Raw genomic sequence first — 25,207 nt, forward strand, 5'->3', positions numbered from 1 at the left:
TCCTCTTGAAGCTTGAATTCTGCCACGAGGTCTTCCATTTATGAAGATTGAGAATTTTGTGTTAGAACCCAAAAATTAGATTTGCTCTGTTTTTTGGTGTTCTGAGGGGGCAGGAGACTCTGTTTTTCTGGAAAAACAAGCTTAACCATTCTTCCCCTTACTATGTCTGCATAGGAGATTGGGACTGAGCGAGGGTTTTTTGTCACCGTTTCAACTTCAAAGAGGGACAAAGCATCATTTAACAAGGTAAGGAAGGAATATCAACCTGAATTAAGAGTTCCTGATGGAACGTGAATGAAGAATCGTCCTCCAACTGCAGGCCACACTACACATCATAAAAACCAGTTTGAATAGATTCGGATGTTAGAAATCTTGGTTACACCAGAAGCATCTTGCTCGCTTTTGACAAAGAAGCTAGATGTTGGAAGTTTCGAAAGGGTCGAGATGTTCTCCACAAACCAAAGTAGCTGCGATTTTGACAAGGAAATTTGCTTTTTGGCTTCCACATCTTCTACGATTAATGAACCAGCTTGGATGACGGCACAAAAGTGGTTGTCCTTAATTTTACAGCTGATAACTTCGACGGCTAAGTTAGGCTTGGAGGGGAAGGTCGATGGATGGGCCATGAGAGATAGATGAGCCGAGGATCGCAGATGAGGGTTGAGGTTGATGGGAAGAGGAAAAGCTTGGTCGGAGATGGGGAGAGGATGGGGAGTTAGGTCGGAATAGGCTGCCAGAGGGAGGGAAAGGGAGAGAGGAGAGAGGAGAGAGGAGAGAGCATTTTCCAACCAAAGTAGTGCTGGAATTCTCCGATGGTCTAATCGATGTAGTCAAATTGTTTGGATTGTTACAAATTTTGGAGTTCAGTTTAGTTAGTAAATTTATGTTTGGGCTATAGAGTTAAGTTATCAAGTCGAGGGTATTTAGTGTAGCTTTTTGTAACTTAAAAAAGTATAATAGTTGGTTGGTTATTTTTGTTTACTCAACATTTTAGTCAAACATTTGACTACACACATATTTTCTTGAAATTTCAACACTCAATTGATATGTCAACTTAAAAACTTCACATATATTTTCTAATTTTCTGCTTATAATCATTGGAGTTGGGGTAGATAAAATAATCTTGTTTGAAATTCTTAATCAAAATTAATGGCATGATGATCGATCGATTTTACTGGAATTCGATTCTCTTCAGGCCCAACCTAAGGGATTTGTAGGTGAGTAGTATCCTACCTTTGTCAATTGAATCGTTCTCTATATAGACTCAAGCAAATCCCACGAGCTTGGTATGACTACCTCAAAATTAATATCTTACTTGGCTGGAATTTTTGCAACTCTAAGATGATACCTTGTTTTTTTCCTTCAAGTTTGAAACCACTATTATTTTCTTACTGATCTATGTTGATGATATTGTTGTAACAAGAAATGATTCTCATTTTATTACCAGATTTATTGGTGAATTGAATTGCTTATTTACGTTAAACGATATTGGTAACTTTAGTTTCTTCCTTGGCTTTGACGTATACCGAACTGCAGAAGGTTTATTATCCCTAGCCAGAGTAAATACATCGTTGATTTATTTCATAAATTGAATTTCCAGCACCTTAAACCAGCCCCAAACCTCCTGTTGTTGGAAATTTTTCATTAGTTTATGATAAAGATCTTCTTCCTAACCCCACCGAGTATAAAAGTTTGATAGGTACACTCCAATATCTTACACATACACGACATGGATCTCGAGAAAACAATATGTTGTGGCTCATTCGAGTACAGAGTACAAATATAGAGCTTTAGCTCGAGTTACAACACAGATTTGTTGGCTTGAATCCTTACTCACAGAAGTTGACCTTCGTCCTTCTCACACATCCATCCTCTGGTATGATAACATGAGTGCCCTTTTCCTCGTCTGTCAATTAAATATTCATTTTATTTGTGGTAAAGTTCTAGCACGTCAACTTGATGTTCGGTATGTATCCTCAGTGACCAAATTTGCAAAACTTCGTGGCAAACTCCGAGTGGTCATCTCACTCACTCGCTTGAGGAGGGATGTTAGGTTTGTTGTATAATTCATCCAAGATTCTAGCACTAATTGCTTGAAAATTTCCCTCTTTAATCATAGAATATGGTTGCAATTTTGTTCGTTTCCTTATATGTACAGTTGCTTTATATATGAGCCTATGTACAGGAAATAATATCATTCAACATTTTCACATTATTCTAGTTTTCTCTCTGTTTGTTTCTTAAAAAATGACAAATGGGAACATGAAATGGAATCACGATGTTGAAATTTGTAGTGAGATTTATTACATATTTTTGGTTGATTGTTCATGAAACTGCAATTAAATAGAGTGATTTTAAGAGTGTAGAGCTACGGTAACTTCCAAACCATTGGCCATGGAGAGAATAGTCATCATTCTGTAGTTGACTTGATGCCCACTCACCAAACTGAATTTGTAAAATCTGCACAAAATGGCAAGAGCCATTTTCATTTGTAGATATGCCGAGTCTTTCCCCATGCAGATCCTTGGTCCAACCTGCATGCCAAAACCATTATTTCACCTTAAGTTTCATATTACGGGTCCCGTTTGATAATCATTTCGTTTTTTTGTTTTTAGTTTTTTAAAATTAAACTTATTTTCTCCTCATTTCTTATAATGATTTGTATCTTTCTTGAGTACATCAGTTAAATTCTTAGCCAATTTCTAAAAATAAATACAAGTTTTTAAAATCTTAAAAGTGTTTTTTATACATAAGTTTTAAAAGAAAAAAAAAGCTAAAACATTTTAATTATATATGTGTGTGGAATATTTTAATTTTAATTTTAATAATATAATAAGTTTATAATAAAAAGCACAAAAACTAATTTGTAATGTATGCTTAACCTAAAATTTGTATAGTAGGTTGAGGTTTTTTTTTTTTTTTTTTAATTCTTTGTGATATGTATTTTTCCTAGTGTATTAGTATTTCAATTTCTCAATTGGTTACGATTTAGATCTTGATTATTTCATTACGTTAGGACTTTTAACCCTACAACTGGTATAAAAACCAACTCGTATAATTAATTTAGAAATTTCAAAATTTGCATTGGTTTGGTTGGTTGAATTGCATTATGTGGTTTGTGAATGAATGTTTATGGTAAAGTTTGGTCTTATATTACATGTTTAATTTGATTAATTTGTATAGGACCCTGCATTTTTTGGCATTTTATCATATAATTCGAGTCTTCTGTAAGCCCATGTTTAGAATTAGGGTTGTTAACAATGAAGATCGAGACCAATTTTGACAAAAAAAAAAGGAAGAACATTCGACGATCTTCCTAGAATCACTTTCTGATGTTACAGCATTGCAACGCTACAACTGTGTTACGCAAGGGTTTGCGTTGTGCGCGGTTTAGGGTACTCCAATTTGGTTTGGCTGGTTCAAGGTGGTTTGATCTGGTTTTGTACTGGAGTGGATTGCTTCATTGTTTTGGGGTCCGGTTTGAAGCAATTGGAGTCGGTTTAGGTTGGTCTAGGTCGGTTCTAAAGCGGAAGAAACTATTTTAGGATAAAGTTTACAAAAATTATAATTTATTGCTTTATATCCTAGGAGCCAAATTAGCAATTCATTTGCTATTTAAATACTTTATGGATGTCATTTAGATAAATCTCACCATAGGTTAAGCATGTTCATGCATTTTAATATATTATAAGGGTTATAAATACATTTTGAAATGTTAAATATATGGAATTGGAAAAGCATGATGCATGACATTACTTAGGTAAATATAAATGGTTAGATCTATTAATGTTTTATATATGCTTTGTTGATTTTCATGAATTGTTTAATATAAGTGTTATATTAATAAAGTTGAAAATCAATTTGCATTGAGCATGACACATTCAAAGTTTAATATAATTGTTATATTGATGTCATGAATGCGTGTAATATGATTTTCTTATTAGTTAGAATGTGATAGATAATTAATTAAACCATAGAAAGCATGAATATAGGGCTAATAATTTTTTTGTATAGTTATAAAATTAATATTTAGTAACCGTCGACATATAATGGAGAGTTACATGCAAACTTAGGATCTTAGGGAATTGGATTTTTTTTTTTTTTTAATAAAATGTTTAAAATCAATTTAGAACTTATACATTGATTCTAACAAGATTGTAATTAAGTGTTTTTTTAATAGATTTAAAATATGACTGAGTAGGACAAACAAGACTTTAAGTTAGAAGGAAACTCTAATGGTGAAGTTATGTCTAGGTTGGGGGTATTTAAGATGACGATTTACGAAACACCTCCTACCTGGATACTAACTCGAAGCTTGAGTTGAATTAACTTTAGTCATGTTAGCAAGCAATATCACTAGATTAATTAAATAGTTTAATTCACATAGAACATCAAAGTAAATACCTTATTATAAGATTTATAATAGGCATAGACTTAGATAGATTTATTAGCCAAAATTTAACTAAGTATAATAAAACCCAAAACGGTAGAAAACTTTAGAGGGAAAAAATGATATACGGGATGTATCAATTTTTAGCCCTCACGTCCATGAGATCCATGCTCGGTTTCGTGTTGCTCTGGATGCAGTCTCCCTTCAGAAAGTGTTTGCATGGGTCAATACAAAGGTGAATTGGGAAACTATTCATAGTAGATGGGAGAGGGACGTGTGTCAACGTATCCTATGGTCTCCTTCATTAGGTTGCACCGTGAGATTCCTATGATCTGTCTGCGTGTCATCTTAGAGCAATCACCCATTCGAAGGGTCTAATCATAGGGTTTGGAACAACGCAAACTCCAGTAATTGATAGAGTTTCTTAGGTTAATCTTCAACAGTTGTCTTTCCTTACGGTAGCCTGTTGAAGCGTACCTTTGGGATCCAAAAATGGTAAGGTCACACTTACGGGTTGAATTAAGCTAGTTGATGAATCCTTGGTCGAAAAAAAATAGCTAAGAACTATAGGAATAAGGTTTATTCTAATATTAGTAATTAGTTGAGATCGCCTCAATTAAAAAGAGGGGTAGTTGATCACCCTTCAATGGTCGTTGCTCTAAACCTTTGAAGTATTGTTGCCAAAAAAACTAAATCAATAACTTAATTAGGATTCTTTGATTGCTTGTTTTTTTTTTTTTTTGCTGAATTGATTAGATGCTTGTATTTTGTGTGATGAGCTAAGGCAAATATAGCTGATACGATTAATTGTTTGTTATTCTTTTCAGCATGTCTTCCACAATTATTTCCTTGTCAAAGAACGAAAAATTAATCGGTGATGCATATCTCGTAAACCTAAACTCTCTAGATGACCCTTAAAACTTTAGTCGTGATAGCCTTTGTAAATGGTTCATCAATATTTTGCTCCGAAGCTATCTTCATGACGATCACATCTCCTTGTTGCATAATCTTTTGCATCAAGTAATACATCCTCTCTATGTGCTTGCCTCTCTTATGGCTTTGAGGTTCTCTTAAATCTACCACAACACTACTGTTATCACAATAAATGGTGATGGACAAAAACATATTTGGACCAACTTCCAAATCAATCAAGAACTTCCTTAGCCATACAACTTCCTTAGCAACTTCACAAGCAACTACATACTCTGCTTTTGTGTAGAGTCCGCAATGCACCCTTATTTGATGCCCTGTTACACTATAGCTCCTCAATTAAAAGTGAACATCGATCCTGATGTGGATTTCTTAGAATCCTTATTGGTCTAAAAGTCAAAATCAGTGTATCTAGTAAGGATCAAATCCTTAGCTCTGTACACAAGCATATAGCCCCTCATTTTCCTTAGATACTTGAGGATTGTCTTAATCGCATATCTACTAACAATCTCAACTGCATAGCACATAACATGGCATACGTAAGACTGGCCACATCTGATGCGTAAGGAATCTGTCTTATCTCCTCAACCTCTTGAAGTGTCTTAGGACACTTGGACAATGTAATTCCATACCTAAAAAGTAGATTGCTCTTATTGAAATTTTGCATCAAATATCTGACAAGTATTTTGTCAATATAAGATGCTTAAGACGACTAATATTTGTTCTTGCAATTTCTAATAATTTGAATGCCAAGAATAAATCATGTTTCCGCAAAATCACTCATTTGAAATTGAGCAGAGGTTCAATTCTTAATTTTAGTAAGGAAGCCTACATCATTTCCCAATGAGTAGTATATGATCTACATACAAAATAAGAAAAGAAACAATACATTTGATGATTTTCTTGTAAACACAAGGTTTACTAACGTTTTGATCAAAATCACGAGATTTGACTGCAGTGTTAAATCTTATATTTCAAGATCTAGATGTCTATTTCAATCCATAAATGGATCGTTTAAGCTTGCAAATTATTTACTTTTAACCTTGTTTTATGAGCTTCTTTGGTCAATTCATGTACCGTCATCAAGATTGTCATTCAGAAAAATGCAGTATTGACATCATTTTCCATATCTCATAATCATAATATGTGGCAATAGATAAGAGAATGCGAATAGACTTCAACATGGCAACAGAAGAGACTCGGATGGTTGACGCGGCGACGAGGGTTCCCTTTTAACGGCGGCAAGGGTTCCTTCCAGCGTGAAAAACAAAAGGGAGTTCTTGCATGCACATAGGGGAAAAGGAAAATTTTAATTTCTTTCCTTTTTTCCCTTTATTTATATGTATGTAAATATATATAATAATTAAAACCCCTTTCCTTTTCCCTTTTAAATTCCAAATTTCAAATTCTTTTATTAAATCCAAAATCTCTTCTTAAATTTCATCCAAATAAATTCAAAATCAATATTTCAAATCCTTTCCAAAATCATCCTTTGAGTGAATTTAAATCTTCCATCCTCAATAACAAATCGAATTATCTTACTAAAACAATTCAATTGAACCAAAAGCCTAATTAAATCCCAATTAACTCAAAATAAATAAATCAAAATTAATTTAGCCAAAATGTAAATCCTGAATTCGAATTCGTCCATACAAATCCAACATCAATAATAAATATTTACATGAAAACTCCGTGGGTGTTATATTTTGGGGGATTTTGTTTTTGGTTTGATACAAGTAAAGCAACTTCACTTACCCAACCTCACCTTCATCCATAAGAACTGACTTTTGATATTCTTAAGAGCATTTTTGACAAATTGAAAGGGCAAAGATAGTGAATGAGGAAGGAGAAAAACATATATGGAGAGAAAAAAAAGCTCACTGATTGATGATTTTGAGAGATATCAAAAAGAGAAACCACCGAGACTGTGGGGGATGCCAAGACTAGAAGAACGCAGGAGGGAAGAATCACCGAGAAGAGAGACAGACGCCAAAAGAGTGAATCGACACGATGATGCAATAAATTTTGGGAAATAGAAAGATATCTCAATGGGAAATGGTTTGGGGAAATTGAAATGGGGAAAGATGGGAGGGAAAACAAAATAAAAGGGCAAATCGAGAGAGATTTTTGGATGGGTGTAAAAATTTACTTAATTTTTTCAGAAATATTTTGTTACTTTCAGCGACAAGGTAAATTTGTTGGTAAAAATTTTTAAAATTTAGTAGCACTGGTCAATACGTTACAAATTGTTTTAGAGACGCTAGTATATATTTCGTTGCTAAAAATGATATTTTTCGACATATTTCTAACGTGTTGCTATAACTTAGCTTTTAGCAACAAAAATTACTGAAATTTTGTCACTGAAAATGAATTTTCTTGTTGAAAGTCCATGACTTTCCATAGCGTTTTTTCAACGCTATAAAAAGTTTATTTTGATAGCACATATATTTTAGATGTTATAAAAACATTTCATAACGTAAAAAATAACGCTATTGAAACATTTTAGTAGCGTTTTTATAGCGTTAGAAAACGCTATCAAAACGTTTCAATAGCGTTTGTCCAACGCTAAAAAGAAAGGTTATTGAAACATTTTGATAACGCTTTTCTAACGCCATAAAAAACGCAATCAAAATGTTTCAATAGCATTGTAAAAATGCTATAAAAGAGTGTTCATAACATTTTATAAACTTTTTCGTAGCCGATGTTATTAAAAGTCCTCGACTTTCCATAGCGTTTTTGTATAGCTATTAACATCACTATAGAAAGTTGCATATGATAGCTTTAATTCAATGTTATGGAAACATTTCATTGTATTGGAAAAGTACCATCAAAAGTTGTCATAGTAATAAAAAAAAGTTATAAAAGACATTCTATAGCAATTTTAGGCACGCTATTGAAAGTCCCTTATTTTTATTGTCATTTTTTCATCGTAATGGAAAAAAGCTATAAATACCCCATCTTCAAGCATGAATTTTAATGTTAATAAACTTTCTATAGCATTTTTATAGTAGTAAAAACAATACTATAATTTATCTTTAATAGCACTTGTTAATAATATTTTTTTTAGATTTTACAATTTGGTTCGCAAATATTATTGTAGAATTAATTATAAACATATATTTATAGAAGTCGCTTGCCCATATTATTGTCTAGACGAATAAAGATGTAGTTCACATTTCATACAAATCTACAATCTTAATGATGACCAAAATCTTCAAATTTATAGCATACAAAAGAAATAAAACACTATATTCATCCAAAATGTTTGATATAGTCATGAAAAGTATGTTCCAACAAAATTCTTACCTAATAGAACAAGTTGTAAATTCTTAATCCAAATAAAATGACTACATATATAATCCCAAAAAATTGATACAAACAAAACAAATGTTTAGATTATAGCGATACCAAAATTCTCACACAAAAAATATGAAGCTCCGATGTTTGTCGTCATATCAATCACCTTATAAAAAATGAAACAAAATAGCTTTCATAAATCATCATGATCTATCTATTATAACGATAGATTAGCTAATGAACTAAGTAAACACTTAATTCACAAAGTAGTAGCCAAATTTTCTTACATAGTTTGACTTTATCCATTGGCGATGCAACAGTAGTGCCCATAACATCGTCAACAATAATAATGTCAGATGTAGGCTTCCATAAGGAAAAAAAATGTATGAAATGCATGAAATCATCAATTATACTACTTGAACAAGACGTTCCCACATGATTGGGTTCAACACGCTCCTAAAAAAAAAATGCATGAAATCATTCAAACGCCGAGAAGCCAATGAGCCATTGGGGGGAAGGGGAGGTTATAACCAACACAAATTCACAACATTTAGAAACTCCTACTTGAACTAAATCACTACTCAAATGCCAACAAGCAAGAAATAGAAAAAAATAATAAATGAAAAATCAGCGAGAATAACCAAAATGTCAGCAAGAAACCAACTGAGCCACAAACTGATACTCCTAAAATAATATAATTAAATAATATAATTAAGAGTATAAGACAAACCATAATTGGATTTTTATTTATACTTCCATAACCAATTTTACAAATGCAAAATTGTCATTGAATGGGTTCTTTCCATTTCTGAAATTTGCCAAGTGTTCTTTAGAAGTTTTGATCTAGGAGGCAAACCCTCATCATTTCTAGAATTAAGCCAAGCAACATGCAATTAAATTTCTAATTAAAAAATTAGAGAGGTTGCTTTGAATAAAGGAGATTTTGAAAATGTGTAAAAGAAAAAGAAGGAAACGTACCTAAAATCGCTTTGATATTCTCTTTGAACCTTAACTCAAAAGTTACAAATTTGAGAATTGAAGAATATTTAGAATGTTTCAATTATCTGTCATATAACCAGCTTTCACCAATTTTACAAGTCTTCAACAGTCAAAGATTGTTGTCAAGCTCCAATTAATCCACCAAATTCTTTCCTTTTATAGCGGTTGGATTTTCTATCATGACAACACACATAATCCTTAGAGAATACTAACATTTGACCTTTATTCACATATGTACTTTCTATTTATTATTCCTTTTACAATGAGATAAAATCAGGCACCTTCCTTTCACCAATGAACTAGCTAGAAAGTCTAAAAGCCTTAAAAGAGATTCACCTATTTCAAGAGATATAGGAAAAGAGAGCACATTACAAAACAGAAAATCCATTCAAAAGCATCAAACAAGTGCAAATTAAAATACTAGCCACATTGATAAAATGAAACATGTATCCATAAATTTGGATGAAAGAACAACCTCAATCATTCCTAATGAAATTAAACTAACAAAATGACTTTGAAACAACTCTAATTCATTTAGTTCAAATACATGGCCTCAATGTACAAATTTCCATCCATTTTGAACGTATAGGGAATAGGGAAATACATACACAACACCCAAGCAAATGACATGAAAAAAAACTAAAGAAAAAGGTTGGGAAAAACTTCTTTAAGAAGAAGAATGGAGAAAGAGTGAAAGACATGGTAAATGAGACTTTTTGTGCGAATAAGAAAAAGAGAGAAGGGTTAGACCTTTCTGTACCTATTTGAGCGGCAACTAAAACAATTAAATTGGTCCTATAAATGCATTTGATTAGCAAAAGAAGAGTATGAAATTACCATTATTTAGACAACCTAGAAGAAAAGTAGCAGAAACTGATCATCATTTCACACATTTGGAACTAAATGGGTATGCAAAATCAGATCAAAATGCACTAGAAATAGCCTTGTATCGACAACAATCAAAACAGAGAGAGAAAAGGGTCAAAACGGAACTTGCAGTAGCTTTAAATATACAATATAATGGATATATTGGAGAGATTCCTACAAAATATATATATATATATATATATATCATTTCTCTAATAAAATCTATACCATAGCTGTAAGAACATAATGTTCACTAAACTAAAGCTATGATATGCTTAATATGTAATGAATTGTATATCATGATTTTGCTAACAACTCATCAATGAAAGACATTGCTCAAAAGGAACAAAACAGTTGTAGAAATTACCTCTTGGCAATCTTTCAGTTCCAATTCCAAACACCTTGATTGAAACAAGAACATAGTCTTACCCGTCCAAAAGAATACCGTCTTTATCAAACACTCTTCTTGAAACACTATTGGTATAAGTTGCACGTGAAGTTTAGTTTTCTAATTAGTTTATATAATGCTCAATAAGAAAATGAAAGAAAACTCGAGTTTGTGCATAAAAAGCAAAAAAGAATGTCAAACTTTAAAATAAGAAAATCAGTAACGAAATGCAACAAGTTTAAATTATGAGAATCTCCTTCAAACAAATTTAAACTCATTTCTTGCCTTCGGATTGACATTTCTTGCTTCCACATTAATGGAATATTCCCTGCCTATTTCTTTTGCCAATACCAGCAAAGCATACTTAGCATTTGCTTTGAAGTATTTCCTACCTTTTACTGCTACTTTGGTCTGCGATTTTGTTTCATATTTACAATGTTTTGATCTGATTTCTTAATTCCATTGTAGCACTGGAAGCTTGGGAGCTGGAAACTCAGAAGCGGAAGTTTCAAACATAAAAGTAAATAGAGCATTGATTTGAGGAACCAACAATGGGTGAGAATAAAGACTTGATAGGTATGTGAAGGGTAAAATTCTTTTGAATTTTGATTAAATTTTGTAAAGATTTGGAGTTTGAACAAATTGATGTGATTGTCAATGTAAAGCAACAAACTTTATGTTGCAATCAACTTCACTAAAGGCATAAAGTAATGAAATCTATTCCCCATTTCTCGACTTCTTTGTATTTGACAGAGAAAAATTGGCCAAACTTCCAAACTACAATTGAGCCTTTAAACTTGCTGGAAAAGAAGTCACACATTTAATCTTTAAAAAACGATTGGGCCAAAATCAACCAACTTAAACTTATCACTAATGATTAAATTCATCCAAAGGATTCGTAATTGATATATAATACTATAAAATAAATTTGTAATCCAAAACACGTATTTTGTTTCTTATCAAGGAAATAACAGGGTAAGTAGAAAATGTAGTTTCAAGCACCATCATTGTCCATGAATAGAGATACTTTTTTTCTTTTTGGAAAAACAATTAATATAGCATTCATTATTTAGCAATCAAACGAAGTAACTGCTAACCCCAATTTTTCCTCCAAAAAACAAAACCCACAAAGAAACAAGTTCAAGAAACAAAAATGAAACCATAGAAAAAGCATAAACTAGAAAAAAGCCAAATCATCCAAAAGAAATGAGAGATAGAGAAAAGATGATGAAGTAGATTATGAGATAAACCTTTATTGAAAATCTTTCCTTGCAAGTTCTAACCATAAGGCTAGAGTTCTTGGAAATCTACATCAAAAAGACATTATAGAGAGTTGAAAAGAGGAGGAAAGACATATTGGTTCAAATGTATTAAATACATTGGATCATTTGCAAACCATTATAGATTTGATATGCATGCACTTAACACCTAGAATTGTTCAAAAAGGACCTTGGAACTTCAATGATACTTTCTAAAACAACATTTGGGATTCTATTCAGCAGAAACAATAGGCCGACATTTAGATTATACTTTCTTAAGAAAACTAAAAAGCACGTATAAATAATCCACATTCACATTCTATGGTTACATCATGTTCAAAAGAAAATTAATAATCCATAACTACAATTCCAAAATACTGGGTCAGTCACAAATGAATCTAAATACCTGCTGAAATTTTGAACTCCACTAGATGTATGCAAGAAGACCACTTAGCTTTTTAAGCTACCATCCCTTGAAATTGACATGAGAGCCAAATTATAGTCAAACAATAAGAACAAGCATAAACAAATATCGATTAAAGTACACACAATGGTTAGGGTCTCACTATGTTAATAACACTCGAACTAATATAGATTTTTGTTGAATAGAGTTAATTGAGTTGATTTTTAACTAAATCAATCGTGCAAAATTGATAATTTGATCAAAATATAACACATCCAAATTTTCTTAACATAAACCCACCAAACTGAAGCAAACTAAAAATAACACACAAAACCAAAAAGTAAACTGAAAAGAAAATCGAGTATCTTAGATCCTCACAAAGGATTCTTCATTATCACTATCTTACAATAAAGATATCATTTTGTCTCCCCCACCAACGGTTCCTAAAATACAAGAGTAAATATAAAATTACTAAAAATAAGTTGTGCAATGTTTGACTCAGATTTCAAAACCAAATTAAGTAGTAGCTTAATATAACCACTACAAAAACTTCCATGTGTTCTTAACTTGTCTATTTTAGCTTCTCTAACAGACTAAGTAGCAGAATATATTGTTAAACATGCAATGTAGTTTGAAGAGAATCTAATATATATTTTAAACTATCATAAAAGTGGGGATATGCATTAAAGAAAAATTAGAAGGGGAAGAAATCCTTCCCCCTGTTTTTGTTTTTGTTACTTCCGTTTGTTTGTTTCCTCTTTCAGTTTCTTTTAACCGATCAGTGTATTTGATATCACGCTTGTAATTTTTAACCAAAATGTATTGCTGTATACATTTGGATTTAGAAAATAGTTTTATGGTGTGCCCCTTCAGGTCTGTTTCCTTAATTTGATTTTGCAGTCATTGTGTGTACTAATGTATTGAAATTTGAGTCAATTCTTTGTCCTCGTATTTTAGGAACCCTCAACTACACTAAAAGGTGTAAAACCCTCAACAAAGAAATCAGATTTAAGTGTATACAAACAGATTGACAAAAATCAAAGGAAACAAGAAGAGAAAGGTAAGAATGAGCAAGAAATTTAAAAAGTTAAAGAAACAATGGAAAAGAACTTGCTCAAACGAACCTTGGAGAGTCGGGGCGCACGAAGGAGCATATCTGGGGGATTGAACTCTGTGGGTTAGTTGCTACTCGAAATGAAAGCGAAGAAGAAGAAGATCTGGGCACGATTATGTCTGCATGATGGGTTTTGCACGAAATGAAAGTGAAGAATGTGAGGGAAGTCTGCGTCTTGCGATGGGTTTTGGGTATTTGGAAGAGAGAAGGTGAATAGTGTGAAAATGGTGAGAGAGTGACGAAAGAAAACATAATCAATAACAGGGAAAATGAGTTTTGGGTAAAGTGGAATTTTTTTTTCCCACTTTCTAATAGGATTTTGTATAAAATGCTATCCTAAAAAGCAAGGATATTTGTTGTCCTGTTTTACCTTGGTTTAATTTCAGTCCATTTGTTTACTACCTTTGTAAAAGAGCAATGAGGAAAATCTCCTTAAATTCATTAACTTCAACAAAGTCAAGTCAAGCCTTGTACAAAAATAAATTTGATCGATGCATAAATTAAATATCGAATAACTCTGTCAAAATTCAAATTGCACTCATATTTTGAAGTTAGGAAAATAATAACTTTGTCAAACTGGAGTTTGAAACATCCGGTCAGAGCTACAACAATATCAAACTAAGCTTAAGAAGAAGAGGCACTGTTTTGAATTTTTCATTTTCTTTTTATAATTTTAAAACTAGTTTCTAAATAAAAAATTGCTATTTAATGAAAGTTGATATAAATTATAGATTGATACCACTAAAAATAGTTAAATTATGAAAGAAGTTGTCACAGAAATTCGATAAATGGTATACCTTGAAGGGACTTTGCAGACTTGTCCTATGGTAATCTGGTAAATGGGATACCTTTCAGAGAACGAATAGCTATCTCAGAGAAAAGAAATTGGATCATAGTAAAACGTAATAAGGAGGAGACAAAACATACCATACCACATAAATCCAACTGGAAGGTTCATCAAAGCTCCTATATGTCTTTAATTCAAGAAAACGGGATGAAAGGATAGTGATCTGGTCAATACAACTTAATGTTAGTGAAATTATTAATTTGCTTCTATAATTGGCCTTCTACTGCAAAATATAATATCAAATTAGAAATCCAGTTACCACTCTCATTTACCCAATTTTATACTACACTATACGTAAATAGCACACATAATAATATCGATTGATATCTAAAAAACACGACCTTGCCACATTTACCAGCTCAAAAAACAATATCATTTCCATATTAATAAATCTATAACACAAAATAATTTACAATAAAGCATTTTTATAAAAGAAAATATAAATGACATAATCTAGAAAATATAAATGAACTAACGGAGAAAACGCCTAATGGATGAAGATTAAAGAGAAAGATGAATGAGATAGTGGAATAATTGACGGGAAAAGTAGGTTAGTGTTCAAAGAAATTATGACCACATCTTAATATATATAACCTACTATCTCTTCAATCACAAATGGTGTTAATCACATTAATTGTTCAAATTAGAAAAAAAATATGTGAAAGAGAAGAAAACAAACAACCAACAGCCAAGTAGCTAATAATATATATAATTTTGTTGCCTTTTGTTATCTTTTTTGCCCTCAATCTTGTTCATCCAAGGTTTCCAGAAAAACTTATTTCGTGGAGTTGAACTTTGTATTTGTATTATTTTGAGTATAGCAAGTACAATCTCTAATACATAATCCTTTGATGCTTTTAAAATAAACTATAGTTTTAAGCTGGTTGACCTTCTTGGATGGTCAACCTTTGGGATTATTGATCTTTTTGGATGATCGTTGATGATCTTCTTAGATGATCAGCCTTTGGGCTTGATTATCTTCTTGGATGATCGATTATTGGGCTTATTGATCTTCTAGGATGATCAGCATTTGGGCTTATTGATCTTCTTAGATGATCGGTCTTTTAGTTTGATGATCTTTTTGGAGGATTAATATTCACACGAGGCTTATAGAGAAACTTGTTTCGTGGAGTTGAACTTGAGTCGGTGTTGATGTTGATGTTGTTTTGATGTGATGTGGTTCGATCTCTAGTATTTGATCATCTGATTCTCTCTCGGTTGAATGCGTACGCTTGATGTATAGAAGTGGAGCGTGTGGATATTCAAAAGTCTTCAGGTGTAGACTTAAGTCTTCAAGTGTGGTCAGCTTCAGGACTTGGGGCGTCTTTTGATTGTTGGGAAAAATATTTCTAGGTCCACTGGAGTGTAGAGTTGCCGACCCCACAAATGTAAAAAGCTCCTCTATTTATAGAGTTCTCTGGCGGGCTTTGTAGGCTTAGGCTTAGTCAACGTCCATAGGCCTCCCCTTGGGCTCAATTAGTTGGATTTGGGTCTAATTTGATATTTGAACCAAATCAAGTCTATTTTTAAGCTCAATTATATTTTTGCCCAAATTATAATATCAAATTGGACCAAATTAATTTTATTCGATCCATCGGTCAAGACGAAAAACATGTGGCATCATCGAAATTCGCAAAATTCAATTATTTGGAATTTCCTCATTAATTTAGTAAATGACGTGACAATCTATGATTGGTCCAAATTTTCTCCTTCAATAAAGGCTTCTTTTCGAGATTTATGCACATATATGGGTGGATGAATCTCGAAAAATATAGAGTTGGAATTGAAATTTAAATATGTTTGTTCTTGAATTTGACCTATTGATGTGTCAATCAAACTATGAATTTAGTACATAAGTTTAACTCGAATTTGGGATAAAATTTGGAATATGTCCAAATTTTAATTTCAAATTTTACCCCAACTTGTTTTGAAAGTAGAGATAAGAACCTAAATTTAGATGAATTTGATATAAAAATTGGAAGATGCCCAAATTTGAATTTTACATCAATTTGAGATTTTATCCTTAATTTAATTTGACTTGAGGATAAAAGTCTAAATTTGGATGATTTAGATTTGAGATAAAATTTGAAATATGCCCAAATTTTATTTTGAGATTTTATCTACAATTGAATCTCGATGAATAATTTGATTTTGAATGAAATTTGGAATATGACCAAATTTTAATTTAAGATTTTATTCATAACTTAATTTTGATTTTGAATAAAATTTGGAATATGCCCAAAATTTAATTTGAGATTTTATCTACAATTTAATCTCAAAGTTGAAAATTTTGATTTTGAATAAAATTTGAAATATGCCCAAATTTTAATTTGAGATTTTATCCATAACTTAAATTTGATTTTGAATCAAATTTAGAATATATCCAATTTTTAATTTGAGATTTTATCTACCATCTAATCTCAAACTTGAATAATTTGATTTTGAGTAAAATTTGAAATATGACCAAATTTTAATTTGAGATTTTATCCATAATTTAAATTTGATTTTGAATAAAATTTGGAATATGTCCAAATCTGAAGATAAATTTGAAGACAAAATCTAATAAAATCAAATTAAATAAAAACTTAATTTGATTTTTTTTCCATTTAATTTGAAATTAGGATAAATTCAAATTAGAAAATCTAATAAAATCTAATAATTTAAATTAAATTTTTTTTAATTTGTCACAGAATTTGACAAAACCTCTATAAATAGGACCTCAAATCCGTATCTTCATCCCCTCATCCTCAACTTTTCTTTCTCTCTTTTCTTTCTTTCATCTTATTTTCTTTTTTCTTTTTTCTTTAACTTTTCTTTTCTTTTTGTTTTCCATTTTTTATTTGTTTTATTTCTTTTCTTTTCTTTTTCTTTCTTTCTTTTCTTTCTTGTTTTTTCCTTTCTTTTTTCTACACCCCCCCCGTTTTTTACACTTAAACCCCATTTTTTTAATTATTTACTTCTCACTTCTTTCTTCTTTTAATCTTGGAGGATTTTTTTTTCAAGTTTTGGGTTTTTGCAAGCATGATCTCAGTTTGCAACCTCACGATTTTTTCATAAGTCCTTGAGGATCTCTGTGTTTTATTGGTTTCAATCTTAGTTCGCGACCTGAAGATTCTGTCGGTTTTGGCTTGAGTCTTTGATTTGAACATTCTGTCGATTTCAAACTCCCTGCTCAACCGGCTTTGATCTTTGCCCACTATTAGCTTTGATCTTAGTGCGTGACTTGAGGATTCTGTCGATCTTGAAAGTCTTTGACTTGAACATTTTGTTGGTTTCAAACTCAATGCTCGACCGACTTTGAACTCTGCCCTTTACTGGTTTCGATCTTAGTGCACGACCTGAGGATTCCGTCGGTTTTGGCTTGAGTGTTTGACTTGAACATTCCATCGGTTTCAAACTCAGTGCTCAACCAGCTTTGATCTCCGCCCCTTATTGGCTTCAATCTTAGTGTAAGACTCGAGGATTCCATTGGTCTTGACTTGAGTCTTTGACTTGAACATTCTGTTGGTTTCAAACTCAGTGCTTAAACCGACTTGTATCTCTGCCCTCTATTGGCTTCGATCTTAGTGTGCAGCCTGAGGATTCCATCAGTTTTTCCTTGAGACTTTGACTTGAAAATTTTGTCGGTTCAAATTCACTACTCAACCGACTTTGATTTCTACTCTCTATTGGCTTCGATCTTAGTGTGCATCCTGAGGATTCCTTCGATTTTGGCTTGAGTCTTTGACTTGAACATTCCGTCAATTTCAAACTCAGTGCTCTACTGAATTTGATCTCTGCTCTCTATTGGTTTTGATAGTGCGCGAATTGAGGATTCTGTCGGGTCCTGGCTTGAGTCTTTGACTTGAATATTTCGTCAGTTTTAAACTCAGTGCTCAACTGACTTTGATCTTTGCCCCCTATTGGCTTCAATCTTAGTGTGCGACCTGCGGATCCCATCGGTCTTGACTTGAGTCTTTGACTTGAACAGTCCATCGGTTTCAAACTCAATGCTCAACCGACTTTAATCTCTACCCTCTATCGACTTCGATCTTAGTGTGCGACCTGGGTATTCCGTCGGTTTTGGCTTGAGTCTTTAACTTGAACATTCCGTAGGTTTCAAACTCAGTACTCTACCGACTTTGATCTCCACCCTCATTGGCTTCGATCTTAGTGCGCGACTTGAGGATTTCGTCGATTTTGGCTTGAGTCTTTGACTTGAACATTCCATAAGTTTCAAACTCAGTGCTTAATCAACTTTGATCTCCACCTTCTATTAGCTTCAATCTTAGTGCCCGATCTGAGGATTCCGTCGATCTTAGCTTCGGTCCTTGATTTGAATGCGTCGTTGGTTTCAAGCTTAGTACTTAGGCTTTGATCTCTGCCTTCTATTGGCTTCAATCTTAGTGCGCGACCTGATCTTTCATATAAAGCAAAGATGGGCAGACCGAACGCAAAATTGGTAGATTGGACTTGATCACGCAGATGAAGCAAAACAAGGCAAACCATATTTGACTGTGTAGAGGGTCGACCTCGATCTCACATATGAGGCATTGCTAGATGGACCAACTTGATCTCGTATATGAGGCGAAGCCAGGTAGATCAGACTTGATCTCGCATATGAGGCGGAGCCATAAAGACCAGATGCGATCCTATAGATGAGGCAGAGCTAGGCGGACCAGACTTTATCTCGCATATGAGGCAGACCTAGGTGGACCAAACTTGATCTCACATATGTGGCGAAACCAGGAAAACCAAACTTGATATCGCATATAAGGTGAAGCCAGGAAGACCGGACTTGATCTCGCATATGAGGTGAAGCTAGGAGAATAAGACGATTTTTGGAGATGAGGTGGAACTACACCAACATTTTTGTAGAGAAGGCAAAGCTGCAACAACATGTTAGACTAGGCGGAGCTGCATCAACATTTTGGAGAAGAGACGGAGCTGCACTAACATTTTGGAGGGAGTGAAGCTACACCAATATTTTAGAGAGGTAGCAGAGAAGAACATTTTGGAGGGGAAGTAGAGAAGTCGCCTCAAACTCAAACATCGAAAAGGAAGTAGTGAAGCATCCAAACTTGACTTTGAAGAAGGAGTGGTGAAGCCACCAAACTTGAGTTTGAAGAGGAAGCGAAGCGTCATTCCAAGTTAAGCCTTTAATTTATTGGTTACCTTTTTACGAGGGATGAACATCTTCAATTTGTCGTGTTGCCCCAAGTAGAGATGGACATCTTCAAATTTATGTGTTGCTCTCAACAGAACCATCTTCATTTTGGAGTGTTATTCTATAATGGAAACGAACAACATCAATTTTAAAGTGTCATACTTAGGTAGTTGTGGTACCCTTGAAGAAAGGAATTAAGACATGACGTAGTTCAATTTTTTTTTTTTCATGTGATTGAACTTAAATTTCTTTAAGTTGCCTACATACCCTTTAGAATGATAGGGATCAAGTCATAACGTAGTTCATACAAAGTTTGTTTTTCTTTAGGGTTGTTCACCTTTTAAGTTCATGCAGACCAGAAGCAACATGCAGTTTAGGCTCTTGCGATGAGGAACTTCTACATTTAAACTTCAGAAGCTCTTATGTTATCATGGCTTTGATCATCCTCTTCATTGTAGGATTTGTCAATATGATGAGCTTTTGCTTCACCATCAATGAACCTTTTTTATTTATATCAATAGACAACTTTCTCTTCATGTGTGAAAGGACACGACTGTGAATCTTCTCGTCGTTCTTTTTTTCATGAAATGGTTCTACCTTTAATGTTTTCATCTTTCTTTTATGTTGATCGCTTTTCATCTTAAGACAATCAAAAGAAAATGTTGAAGGTCGATCTTTCTTTGATGTGAAGATACTTAGCCTCTGGAAAGCTGAATTTCGAGTTGCAGTAGAAGATGATGCTTTCTTCTTCTATCATGGCCATACTCAATCTTTGGAAGACTGAAGATCGATTAGTTGAAGGCTTGATACAATCAAAGATAGAAATTCTTTGCTCAATTACTTTTGAATCATCGACTTCTTCAGTAGTTATATGATTGTTGTCAAATTTCGCTATGTTGAAAGCATGACATGCAATAACTTTTGATACTTCATCTAGATGGTTATCGAGGAAGCTTCTTGGAAAAAATTTTGCCAAAGTTACCGACCATCGAAGTTCAGGGAAGTCCTTATCCTCTTCTTAAGTAGTCTTAGGCTTCCATGCCATCTTTTTGCCTTTCTTTTTATGAGTCTTATTCCTTCTTCTATAGCTTCGATAAGAATGCAACTCTTTTTGGATGGAATTTTGCTATCTTCTCTTTCGAAAAGTCACGAGGATCTACCCTTTGTTGTTCAATCTTCAACAGGCTCATCTTTCTTCTGGGAGTCTGTCGTTTGAGTCTCTTGTTGGAACCGAAAAACTATAGGCTCGAAGGTTCCAAACTGGATCATGTTTTCTCTTTGATAATAAGACGCAGGCAGTGTTGGAACACTTAAAGTTGTCACTACTGTGGCATGATCTGTTTGAGCTACTTCATCAAAATCTAGCTCAATCTTCTTTTCACGAGCCAACTTCAGAATTAGCCCATTCAATACGATGCACTTTTCCTTTGGGTGGCTAATGACCCAATGATAATTGCAGTAGTTAGGATCATCTATTTTTCCTGGTTGTTTCGGTCCCTTGCATTCTAGTAGCTGAATAAGTTTCTTCTCTAGAAATTGTTCCAGCATGTCTACTGTCACACCCTCTCCCAGACTACCTGCTAGCTTAGTCAGGGAGATGGCGTGAAGCCAACAGACATCGTCCTCCTCTAACGATACCTATTGACCCTGCTGAATCGTTGAACCTGATAAACATACTAATCTTATATATAAAATACTTTACATGTAACACAACACAGCGGAATCCCTGAAAACCTTTAGATACACATGAAGTGCAGTCCTGACATAACTCGGTTTGGAAAATAACCTGGTAGAGATATCACAACCAAAAACATATCCAACTGGGGTTTACACAACCACGACATCTAGTGCTTACACAACCATAAACTACCCAGTTCTTACAAAGACATTTACAATATAAACAGACACAATGTACAACTCCACCCACGTATGAAGCTTGATCTGGAAGTTTTTAGGAGAAAACAGACTTTGGCAATTATCAGGCACCGGGAGCTCGATCTCTACCTGAAAAGTGGGAAAACATTTTGAAAGAATGAGCTACGAAGCCCAATGAGTGACTAAATTTAAAACTGTAAATCTGCAAATCAGAACACGTGATAAACCTTTAAACGTATAAATCTGTTCAATCAAAGCATTAAACATAAACGTGTAACGCTAAAAGCTTTCTCAAATATTCTGCAAGTATGTCATAAAATCTAGCAAGGCATATCAAGTATATAAAACATTTTAACTAACATGACAAATCAACGTTGTGTAGGGCACGCCCAGTACAACCAACGTTTACTAGCTCTACGATGTAGTGGGGCCCGCCCAGCACTCCTATCGTGTTTGTCGTAGTGGGGCCCACCCAACGCTCCCGACAGCATTGTTGTCACGAAGTACACTCAACGTCAACAACGGAATATAACCTGTGTGCACACGGTACCATATAGCCTCGGGCTCAATATCTCAGTCATGTAGTCAATAAAAGTTTCATAAAACAACATGAAAACATTAAAACATGCATGCTTATCTTTATCTTTCGTAAAACTCAAGCTTACTCTGCTTGCTCGTGAAAAACTAAAAATCTTTAAATAGCACTCGCTAATACATACTTTACCTTAAATGGTATTGTTTCAACTACTTTTCAGGAAGTTAATAATTACGTGCTCGTATATAAACCTCAATAGAAAATCTAAGCTCAAAACTTATGCTTGAAACCATTCATAGAAATCATGTATCATTCATAAGTTCATATTCAAGCATGTAAACCATTTAAGCATAAATTACAGTTTAGAAATCATTTTTGAAATTTGTTTTGTCACTCACAGTCTTGGCTAGTTCCCTGGTCTGTAGACTCGGCCTATTTCCTCTTGGCCTGTCAAACAACCGAAACCGAGCATCAGAACTATAAATCGTCTTGTCTTTCCATGCTCATGAATTCTAAATTCTAGAAATAAAATCACACTTCACATTTTCTTTCCAGATTTTCCAGATTCAATACCCTAACTTCCAACACTCATAACTTCCTCAATACTTGACCAAAATTAATGTACTATATATCAAACTCTTCATTTTGGAACCCTCTACAAATTATCTGAAGTAATAAAAACGAGATTCCCAACGAATTTGTCCAGAAATCCCTCGAACACAGCGAATACAGATTCGTGCTTCTCTGCTACCCTCTACATTTCTCCTGAAATTAAACCTACTTCTAGTCATTTTTGGCTCCCGAATTCTTCATGAAAGTTATAGGAAATTGAATAAGCTTTCCAACCATACTCAATTGAGCTTCTAATCCAACTTGTACACCCCAGAATGTTCGAAAAACCAGAAAAAAGCAGAGATCCTTCTGATTTGCACGAAAATTCCGTGCTCTGTTTTCCTTTTCAAAAACCATTAACTTAACATCAGATTTAGCTCAAACTTCCTTCATGAAATTTGTTAGAAAATAGATTAAATTTCAAGAAAGTCAGGCCTCACCTCTTAGTTCTTCTTGTGTAGCTCAAACCGACTTAAAAACCAGAGATAGGTAGGTTGAACCCAAATTCTTCCTTGGTTGCACTTGCATGAGCTTTTCCTCCCTTCTTCAACCTCCAACCTGCAGCAACTTCTTCTTCCTCTTCCTTCACTCTCTCTCTCGAAATGCTCTGAAAATATAATGGGAAATGATGGAGAAATGGGCTGAAATGAGTGGGTTCTCACTTTAAACCCTAAGCACCGAATGGGTTTCCAATTTCTTTCATTTTCTTTCTTTTTTTTCATTTTTCCTTTTCCTTTTCTTTTCTTTTTCTTTATTCCCTTTCTTTTCTTTTCTTTATTTATAAATTCCAAAATTATTAAAGACAACTTCAACCAAAAGCTTTGTCATTTTCTTCAACAATGGAACAACAATAACTTAAATCCAACATCCTACAATGTGTGACAAGAGCAAATAATCCAAGGAAAGTCTCGGGTTTACAACTTACCTCCCTCTTATGAAATTTCGTCCTCGAAATTTAGAAGTCCTTAGGTGAAAAGTGTCGGGTAACTCCTTCTCATTTGGTCTTCTGACTCCCAGGTTGCCTCCTCCACTCCGTGATGTCTCCAAAGGACCTTCACGAGTGGGATCGTTTTGTTCCTCAAAACTTGCTCCTTTCTGCGAGGATCTGAACCGCTTCCTCTTTATAACTCAAGTCTTCTTTCAGCTCAATCGATTGTGCTTGCAACACATGTGACAGATCTGGAATATATTTCCTCAACATGGACACATGGAAAACATCATGTATTTGGGCAAGTTCTGCTGGCAACTCAAGTCTATAGGCTGCTGGTCCAACTCGTTCTGTTATCCGATAAGGACCAATATATCTAGGACTCAGCTTACCTTTCCTCCCAAAGCGAAGAACACCTCTCCATGGAGATAACTTTAAGAAAACCTGATCTCTAACTTGGAATTGTAAGTCTCTTCGTCGCTTATCTGCATAGCTCTTCTGTCGATCTTGAGCTATCTTCAGGTTTTCTCTAATCGACTTAATGTTGTCTGACGTAACTTGTACCAACTCAGGACCAACTAGCTTTCACTCTCCCACTTTGTTCCAGCATGCAGAAGTTCTGCATGGTCTGCCATACAAAGCCTCGAATGGTGCCATGCCGATACTAGACTGATAGCTGTTATTATAAGAAAACTCCATAAGTGATAAGTGGGTATCCTAACTTCCCTTAAACTGAAGGACACATGCTCTCAACATGTCTTCTAAGGTATGGATGGTCCTCTTTTACTGACCATCTGTCTGGGGATGAAACACTGTACCGAACTTCAACTTTGTTCCCATTGCTTTCTGCACATTATCCCTATATGAAACTATGGACACTGGCACTCCATGCTGACTCACAATCTTATCGACGTATAGCTTAGCTAGCTGATCTAGTGTAGACGTCGCTTTAATCGGTAAAAATCGCGCTGTCTTGTTGAGTCTGTCTACTATTACCTATATACTATCATGTCCACCAGCAGTACGAGGTAATCCAAATAGAAAATCCATGGCAATATGCTCCCACTTCCACTCCGGCACTAGCAGTGGATTAAGGAGTCCTCCTGGCCTCTGTCTCACTGGTTTAACCTGTTAGCAGATCAAACATTTATCAACATATTCGACTATCTCTCGCTTCATACCAAGCCACCAATAAGTTTTCTTCAAAGTTCCGTACAACTTGGTGCTTCCTGGATGTATAGCGTCAACTGAACTGTGAGCTTCCTCTAGTATAGCACCCTTAAGCTCACTAATACTCGGAACGCATAGTCTTCTCTACTTAACTATGGCTCCGTCTGCTCTCAACTCAAATTCTGCTTCTGAGCCTTGCTTGGACTTTGCAAGCATCTTTTGTAAATTACTATCTTCTGGCCGTCTTCTCACAATCTCTGCTACTAGAGAAGACCTAACCTGAAATTGAGCTAAAAGACTCCCTAAACTCTTTGCAGTCACAACCGCCCTGAAACCTCTTAACTCACTTAGCCAGGTTGCTCGAATACCACACAAAGCACTTTTCGGAAGTCTTGACTTCCTACTTAATGCATCGGCCACTACGTTAGCCTTACCCGGATGGTATTC

The 25,207-nt window shown here is 34.1% G+C and overlaps 1 protein-coding gene and 1 long non-coding RNA gene across 48 annotated transcripts in view; both read right to left on the reverse strand.

The window, feature by feature from the left end:
* Positions 1 to 8,571: 8,571 nt before the first annotated feature.
* Positions 8,572 to 13,949, reverse strand: LOC150033924 (uncharacterized). 6 transcript variants are annotated; one of them, XR_016532208.1, is made up of 4 exons: positions 13,658 to 13,949; positions 12,537 to 12,602; positions 9,596 to 12,178; positions 8,572 to 9,073 (listed from the first exon to the last, which is right to left on the reverse strand). It is a non-coding gene; the product is annotated as an uncharacterized LOC150033924 (long non-coding RNA). The 6 variants fall into 6 exon arrangements; XR_016532205.1 differs by having other exon boundaries at positions 8,572 to 8,783; positions 8,905 to 12,178; XR_016532209.1 differs by having other exon boundaries at positions 8,572 to 9,790; positions 10,851 to 12,178; positions 13,658 to 13,948.
* Positions 13,950 to 21,363: 7,414 nt separating this feature from the next.
* Positions 21,364 to 25,207, reverse strand: part of LOC150033925 (pyrophosphate--fructose 6-phosphate 1-phosphotransferase subunit beta 1-like) — a 30,424-nt gene continuing 26,580 nt past the window's right edge. For all 42 annotated transcript variants that reach the window (XR_016532197.1, XR_016532196.1, XR_016532177.1 and 39 more), the window contains 2 exons: positions 21,876 to 22,048; positions 21,364 to 21,644 (listed from right to left, as the gene is read on the reverse strand). The gene's annotated coding sequence lies outside the window, so the exon portion shown is untranslated. The remainder of the gene's footprint in view (positions 21,645 to 21,875; positions 22,049 to 25,207) is intronic.

This window comes from Benincasa hispida, chromosome 9, assembly GCF_027475165.1.
Source record: "Benincasa hispida cultivar pf3 chromosome 9, pf3_genome.v1.1, whole genome shotgun sequence".
Classification (NCBI taxonomy): domain Eukaryota; kingdom Viridiplantae; phylum Streptophyta; class Magnoliopsida; order Cucurbitales; family Cucurbitaceae; genus Benincasa; species Benincasa hispida.